Here is an 8,451-nt window from a genome sequence, read left to right on the forward strand (position 1 = left end):
GGGCTGGAGCCCCGCAGCCCTGGGGCATTTAGGAGAAGCCGGTCGGTTAGGCAGGAGCATGGTTCCAGCAGCACAGGGCCTCAGATCCCAGGGCGCCCAAGCGGACAAAGCCAGGATCCTGCGTTCCCCCCAGGAACAGGTAGCAGCGGGGAGGGCACAGGACAGCGAGGGCTCTCCTGCCACTGGGCGCCCCCCAAGCTGTGCAGATCAGCGCACCCGCACCTGCCCCGGGGGCATCTAGGCCAGTGCGTACTGGGGGGCTGCGGTAGTTACTCACGTAGAGCTGACTCCAGAGCTGGAAATCTGGTCACTGCCATTGTCCTTTTTTCCTCCGGGTTTCACCTGGTGCCTGGGAGAGGCAGGGCCACCAGGGAACAGAGGCCTCACGGGGTAAACAGCTCACACTGAGCCCAGCACCTGGCGAGGGGGGGGCATCTCTGCTCAGGCACACACACCTGAGATGCAGCACAGCAGACCCTTCCCCCAGAAGACCAGCTGGAAGAACAAGGGAAGAGCAAGTTTTTCACTAAGCAGCACTGGAAAGCTCCAGGACCAAGGGAAAATTGAGGGAATATAGTATATAGAACTAGAGGGTCCCCCCTCTTTAAAAATTTTTTCCCTTTTTCCATTACAACTTGTTTTCATAGCAGACTAAAAATTTTCAATATTTTTTTCTTTTCCCACCTTAACTACCATGTTTTACCAGCTCTTCATTTTTAAGTTTTTTCCTTTTTGACTTTCATATTTCTACAATTACACATCTTAGATATATTTTTCACTTCTGGATTCCCTTCAACATATTCAAGTTAATTTTGTTTTGTTCTTTTTGTGTTCTCTGCCTCGTTTTGTTCTACAATGGCGGAATTTAATACTTTCTAAACATGACCAGCATGCGCCCAGAACCAAGTGGAATACCGTGCTGGTTCATTCTGTGAGATTATATTCTCTCTTCCCATTCTGTTCCCCTCTTTTATGTTGTTTATGTTTTGGTGGTCAGTGTTGGGGCTTTCTATAAGTATTACTGGTTTATATAAATTTGGGATTGAGCATCTTCTAGCATACAGAACAAAATACACTCAGAACCAAGAAGATCACCCTCTAGGACCCCTCAGGTAGACTACATTCTCTCTCCATTATTACTTCTTCACCACCACCATCCCCCACACCCCCCCTTTTTTTTTCTCTTTTTTTCTCTTTTCTTCTTTTCTTTTTCTTTCTTCTTCTCCTTTGGGGTTATTGGCCTTTTATTTTTTACTACTTTGTTTTAAAATTTGTTTTTCAGGGATCCCTGGGTGGCGCAGCGGTTTGGCGCCTGCCTTTGGCCCAGGGCGCGATCCTGGAGACCCGGGATCGAATCCCACGTCAGGCTCCCGGTGCATGGAGCCTGCTTCTCCCTCTGCCTGTATCTCTGCCTCTCTCTCTCTCTCTGTGACTATCATAAATAAAAAAAAAAAAAAAAAATTTAAAATTTGTTTTTCAAAAAAAAAATTTGTTTTTCCACCATTTGCTTTGACGTGGATGGAACTGGAGGGTATTATGCTGAGTGAAATAAGTCAATCTGGGAAGAACAAACATTATATGGTCTCATTCATTTGGGGAATATAAATAATAGTGAAAGGGAATAAAGGGGAAAGGAGAAAAAATGAGTGGGAAGTATCAGAAAGGGAGACAGAACTTGAAAGACTCCTAACTCTGGGAAATGAAGTACAGGTGGTGGAAGGGGAGGGGGTGACTGGGTGACAGGCACTGAGGTGGGCACTTGACGGGATGAGCACTGGATGTTATTCTATATGTTGGCAAATTGAACACCAATAAAAAATAAACTTATAAAAATTTTTAAAAAATAAAATTTGTTTTTCACTTTAGTGGTCTGTTTTGTTATTATCTTCTTTTTCATTTTCTGGTCTCTGACGTCATCAGGATCATCTAGGGTGGAATTTATTTAGGTCTTGGTTAATATTTTTGACTCAATCCTCTCATACAGCCACTCTGCACTGAACAAAATGACTAGAAGGAAGAATTCACCACAAAAGAAAGAATCAGAAACAGTACTCTGCCACAGAGTTACAGAATATGGATTTCAATTCGATGTCAGAAAATCAATTCAGAAGCACAATTATAAAGCTACCGGTGGCTCTGGAAAAAAAGCATAATAGACTCTAGAGACTATTACTGCAGACTTTAGATCTAATCAGTCTGAAATTAAAAATAAATTAAATGAGATTCAATCTAACTGGATGCCCTAACTGCTAGGGTTAATGAGGTGGAAGAAAGTGTGAGGGATGCCTGGATGGCTCAGTGGTTGGGCGCCTGCCTTCAGCTCAGGTCATGATCCCAGTATCTGGGATTGAGTCCTGCATCAGGCTCCCTAAAAGGAACCTGCTTCTCCCTCTACCTATGTCTCTGCCTCTCTCTTCAGTCTGTGTCTCTCATGAATAAATAAATAAATCTTTAAAAAAAAAAAAAAGAGTGAGTGAGTAACATAGAAGACAAGTTGATGGTAAGGAAGGAAGTTGAGGGAAAAAGGGAAAAACAATTAAGAGACCATGAGGAAAGGCTAATAGAAATAAATGATGGCCTGAGAAAGAAGAATCTATGTATAATTGGGGTTCCAGAAAAGGCCGAGAGGGAGAAAGGGCCACAAAGTATATTTGAACAAATCATAGCAGAGAATTTCCCTAATTTGGGGAGGGAAACAGGCATTCAGATCCAGGAGATAGAGAGGTTCCCGCCCCCCCCAAAAAAAATCAATAAAAACCATTCAACACCTCGACATTTAATAGTGAAACTTGCAAATTCCAAAGATAAAGAGAAAATCCTTAAAGCAGTGAGAGACAAGAGATTCTTAACTTATATGGGGAAAAATATTAGATTAACAGCAGACTTCTCCACAGAGACCTGGCAGGCCAGAAAGGGCTGGCAGGATATATTCAGGGTCCTAAGTGAGAAGAGCATGCAGACAAGAATAATATATGCAGCAAGGCTCTCATTCAGAATAGGAGAGATAAAGAGCTTCCAAGATAGGCAGAAACTGAAAGAATATGTGACCACCAAGCCAGCTCTGCAAGAAATATTAAGGGGACCCTGTAAAAGAAAGAGGAAGCCCAAAGAAATAATCCACAAAACAAGGACTGAATAGGTATTACGATGACATTAAATTCATTTCTTTCAATAGTTACTCTGAACGTGAATGGGCTAAATGATCCCATCAAAAGATGCAGGGTATCAGACTGGATAAGAAAGCAAGAACAATCCATACACTGTCTACAAGAAACTCATTTTAGACCTAAGGACACCTCCAGCCTGAAAATGAAAGGGTGTAGAACCATTTACTATTCAAATGGTCCTCAAAAGAAAGCTGGGGTAGCAATCCTCATATCAGATAAATTAAAGTTTATCCCAAAGACTGTAGTAAGAGATAAAGAGGGACATTATATCACACTTAAAGGGTCAATCCAACAAGAAGACCTTACAATCATGAGCATTTATGCCCCTAATGTGGGAGCTGCCAAGTATATCAATCAATTAATAACCAAAGTAAAGACATACTTACATAATAATACACTAATAGTAGGAGACTTCAACACAGCATTTTCAGCAAATGACAGATATTCTAAGCAGAACATCACCAAAGAAACAGGGCCTTAAATGATACACTGGACCAAATGGATTTCACAGCTATATACACAACTTTCCATCAGAACACAACTGAATACACATTCTTCTCAAGTTCACATGGAACTTTCTTCAGAATAGACCATATACTGGGTCACAAATCAGGTCTCAACCAACACTAAAAAATTGGGATTGTTACCTGCATATTTTCAGACCACAATGCTTTGACACTAGAATTCAATCACAAGAAAAAATTTGGAAGAAACTCAAACACATGGAGGTTAAAGATCATCCTACTAAAAGATGAATGAATCAACCAGGAAGTTAGAGAATTAAAAAGACTCATGGAAACTAATGAAAATGAAGATACAACCATTCAAAATCTTTGGGATACAGCAAATGCAGTCTCAAGAGGGAAATACATTGCAATACAAGCCTCCATCAAAAAATTGGAAAAAACTCAAATACACAAGATAATCTTGCACCTAAAGGAATTGAAGGAAGAACAGTAAGTAAAACCTACACCAGGCAGAAAAAGGGATATAATAAAGATTTGAGCAGAACTCAATGAGATAGAGAACTGTAGAACAGATCAACAAAACCCAGGATTTAGTTCTCTGAAAGAATTAATAAGATAGATAAACCACTAGCCAGCCTTACTAAAAAGAAAAAAGACTCAAATTAATAAGATCATGAATAAAAGAGGAGTTATCATAACCAATACCAAGGAAATACAAATGATTTTTAAAACCATATTATGAGCAGCTATATGCTGACAAATTAGGCAATCTAGAAGACATGGATGCATTTCTGGAAAACCACAAATTATCAAAACTGGAACAGGAAGAAATAGAAAACCTTAACAGGCCAATAACTGGAAGGAAATTGAAGTAGTCATCAGAAACCTCCCAAGACACAAAAATACAGGGCCAGATGGCTTCTCAGAGGAATTCTATCAAACATTTAAAGAAGAAATAATACCTATTCTACTAAAGCTGTTCCGAAGGATAGAAAGGGATGGAATACTTCCAAACTCATTTTATGAAGCCAGCATCACCTTGATTCCAAAACCAGATGAAAACCTAACCAAAAAGGAGAATTATAGACCAATATCCCTGATGAACACAGATGCAAAAATTCTCAACAAGATACTAGCCAATAGGATCCAACAGTACATTAAGAAGATTCTTCACCATGACCAAGTGGGATTTATCCCCGGGATGCAAGGGTGGTTTTACACTCATAAAACAATCAAAGTGATAGATCACATCAACAAGAGAAAAAACAAGAACCATATTATTTTCCTAATACATGCCAAGAAAGCATTTGACAAAATACAGCAGCTAATTCCTGATCAAAACTCTTCAGAGTGTAGGGATAGAGGGAACATTCCTCAGTATCTTAAAAGCCATCTATGAAAAACCCACAGTAAATATCATTCTCAGTGAGGAAACACCGAGAGCCTTTCCCCCAAGATCAGGAACATAACAAGGATGTCCAGTCTCACCACTGCTATTCAACACAGTACTAGAAGTCCTAGCCTCAGCAATCAGGCAACAAAAAGAAATAAAAGTCATTCAAATTGGCAAAGAAGAAGTCAAACTCTCCCTCTTCACAGATAACATGACACTGTAACTCTCCTCAAAGAGTTAAAAATAGAACTACCCTATGACCCAGCAATTGCACTACTGGGGATTTACCCCAAAGATACAGATGCAGTCAAGGACCGAGATACCTGCACCCCAATGTTTGTAGCAGCAATGTCCACAATAGCCAAACTGTGGAAGGAACCTAGATGTCCTTCGACAGATGAATGGATAAAGAAGATGTGGTCTATATATACAATGGAATATTACCCAGCCATTAGAAAGGATGAATACCCACCATTTGCTTCGATGTGGATGGAACTGGAGAGTATTATGTTGAGTGAAGTAAGTCAATTGGAGAAGGATAATCATCATATGGTTTAACTCATATGGGGAATATAAGAAATAGTGAAAAGGATTATAAGGGAAAATGAGTGAGAAAAATTAGAGAGGGTGACAAAACATGAGAGACTCCTAACTCTGGGAAACAAACAAAGGGTAGTGGAAGGGGAGGTGGGCGGGGGACTGGGTAATGGACACTGAGGGGGTCACTTGATGGGATGAGCACTGGGTGTTATACTATATGTTGGAAAATCAAACTTCAATTTAAAAAATGGAAAAAAAATAATGGATAGACTAGGCAAAAAGGTTATCAGTAAGGAAGCAGAGAAACTGAACAGCTCTGTAGAACAATTTGACCTAACAGATATAAAACAGAACATGCCACCCAACAGGAACAACAGGAGAATACATTTCTCTCAAGTACACATGGAACATTCTCTAGGTTAGACCATATATAAACACAGAGCAGTCTTAAACATAAAAAGATTGAAGTCATACAAGGTTTTTTTTTTTTGGTTTTTTTTTTTTTTTTGTTACAAGAGAATACAACTAGGAATCAACAGCAAAAATATAATTGGAAAATTCACTATGTGAGAATTAAAAACACATTCTTAAACAACAAAGGAGTCCAAAAATAAATTTAAAACGTCTTGGGATAAATGAAAATGAAGATAAGCTCCAGTCACTGAGCCACCACAGAGGACTCAGCAACGTCTCCCTTTTGCTCCCAAGCTTCTGCGCATTCCATACCCCAGTCTGCTTTCCCCCACCACCCCCTTCCACAGACCATTTTTACTGAAGAAAAGGAATCATATTACATCTGCTATCCAGAACATCCTCTCTTTCAACCCCTTTGCTGATGCAAGTAAGGGTGATGATCTACTTCCTGTTGGCACTGAGGATTATATCCACGTAAGATTCAATAGAGAAATGGCAGGAACCCCTACTACTATCTAAGGGATCACTAATGATTATGATAAAAAAATAAACTAGTAAAGGCATTTAAGAAGAAATTTGCTTGTAATGGCACTGTAACTGAGCATCCAGAATATGAAGAAATAATTCAGCTAAAGGGTGACCAGCACAAGAACATGGGCCAGCTCCTCCTAGAGACTGGACAAGCTAAGGATGACCAGCTGAAGGTTCATTGGTTTTAAGAGCTTCTGTATCAATAAAGCCCAAATGAGGTTTTCTCTTCTTTTCTTCTTTTCTTTCTTTTCTTTTTTTTTCTTTTCTTTCTTTTCTTTTCTTTTTTCTCTTCTCTTCTTTCAGACTTTTTAAAAAGCTTATTCATGAGAGACACAGAAAGAGAGGCAGAGACATAGGTGGAGGGAGAAGCAGTCCCATTGCAGGGAGCCCAATGCAGAATTTGATCCCAGCACCCTGGGATCACAACCCAAGCCAAAGGCAGACGCTCAACCACTGAGCCACCCAGGTGCCCCTCAAATGAGGTTTTCCTTGCAATGAGTAGAATTTCCCTTCTACCCCTTGTCACAAAAACTTCACAGCTTGTAGGTTTGTAGCCATGTGGGGACTGCTTTTAACTTGGACTTGTGTAATTCCTTCCTCCAATAAACTGAAAAGAGCTTGGAGGCCTTCTTTTCAACAGAGGTAAAGCAGTCGGTTTCTGGCAGTGTCCAGCCTGAAACTGAGCAGTAATGTGATGTTTCAGTCAAGCCTAGAGCCCCAAGATCACAGACAGCTATGTCTGGCCAGAAGTTCCTTGGCTCCTCCTCAGTTCAGAATGTCACTATCTAAACAGCCCATGGTGAAGCTGAGATGACAGAATGGGGTAAGGCACAACAGCAGCTGTGCTGCTAGGAGGAGGTTATTGGTAATCGAAGAAAGATCGCTGGTGTCTCCAACCTGACCAGTTAAGCAGGGCTTAGAACAGCCACCTTCCCTCTAGTGAGATGTGATAGGACATCTGGCTTGCCACCAAGGTCTTTTTGACCAGAGCTATCCTAGCTAATCAATTTTCAAACACCCAAATGTGAGGCCGATCTTCTATCAGTGTTAAACTTTTGACAAGGGAACAGACTTCAAACTGATCTAACACTCATGTAGCTAGCTGTAGAGCTTGCAACTTACTAGCAACAGCTGCCCAATTCCATGTGAATGTGCCAAAACTTATGGGATGCAGTGAGAGCAATGGTAACAGGGAAATGTATTGGTAGAAATGCTTATATTAAAAAAGAGGAAAGGTTTCAAATAAATAACCTAAGTTTATACTTAAGGAACTAGAAAAACAAGAACAAAATCTAGCAGAAGGAAGGAAATACTAAAGACTAGAACAGAGATAAATAAAATAGAAAATAGACAAGTAATAGAGAAAATTAGTGAAACCATAAGTTGGTTCTTTAAAAAGATCAAAAAAATTGGCAAAACTTTGGTTAGACTGACAAAGAAAAAAGAGGGAAGGACCAAATTACAACAAAATGAAAGAGAGGATGTTACTACCCACTTTACAGAAATAAAAAGGATTGTAAGAAAGTACCCTAAACACTTGTATGCCAATAAATTGAATAAAAAAATGGACAAACTCCTAGAAATGCAAAGTCTACCAGGATAGAATCATGAGGAAGTAGAAGATCTAAATAGTATATATAACTATAACTAGTCAGGAGATTGAATAAGTAATCAGAAATCTCCCAAAAAGAAAACTCAAGACCAGATGGCTTCCCTAGTAAATTCTACCAAACATTTACAGAAGAATTAACACCAACCCTTTTCAAATTCTTCCAAAACATTGAAGAAGAACACTTGCTAACTTATTCTATGAGGCTAGCATTACTTGGATACCAAAACCAAACACACATACTACAGGAAATCTATAGACCAATATCCCTGATGATACTGAAGCAAAATCTTCAAAAAAAATACTAGCAAACTGAATCCAGCAGCATAT

The 8,451-nt window shown here is 39.7% G+C and overlaps 1 pseudogene; it reads left to right on the top strand.

Annotated features, from left to right (window-relative positions):
• The first annotated feature begins 58 nt into the window (after positions 1-58).
• On the top strand, positions 59-6,700 carry LOC121491748 (annotated as a pseudogene).
• The last annotated feature ends 1,751 nt before the right edge of the window (positions 6,701-8,451 follow it).

Source organism: Vulpes lagopus, chromosome 5 (genome assembly GCF_018345385.1).
Source record: "Vulpes lagopus strain Blue_001 chromosome 5, ASM1834538v1, whole genome shotgun sequence".
In the NCBI taxonomy this organism is placed as follows: domain Eukaryota; kingdom Metazoa; phylum Chordata; class Mammalia; order Carnivora; family Canidae; genus Vulpes; species Vulpes lagopus.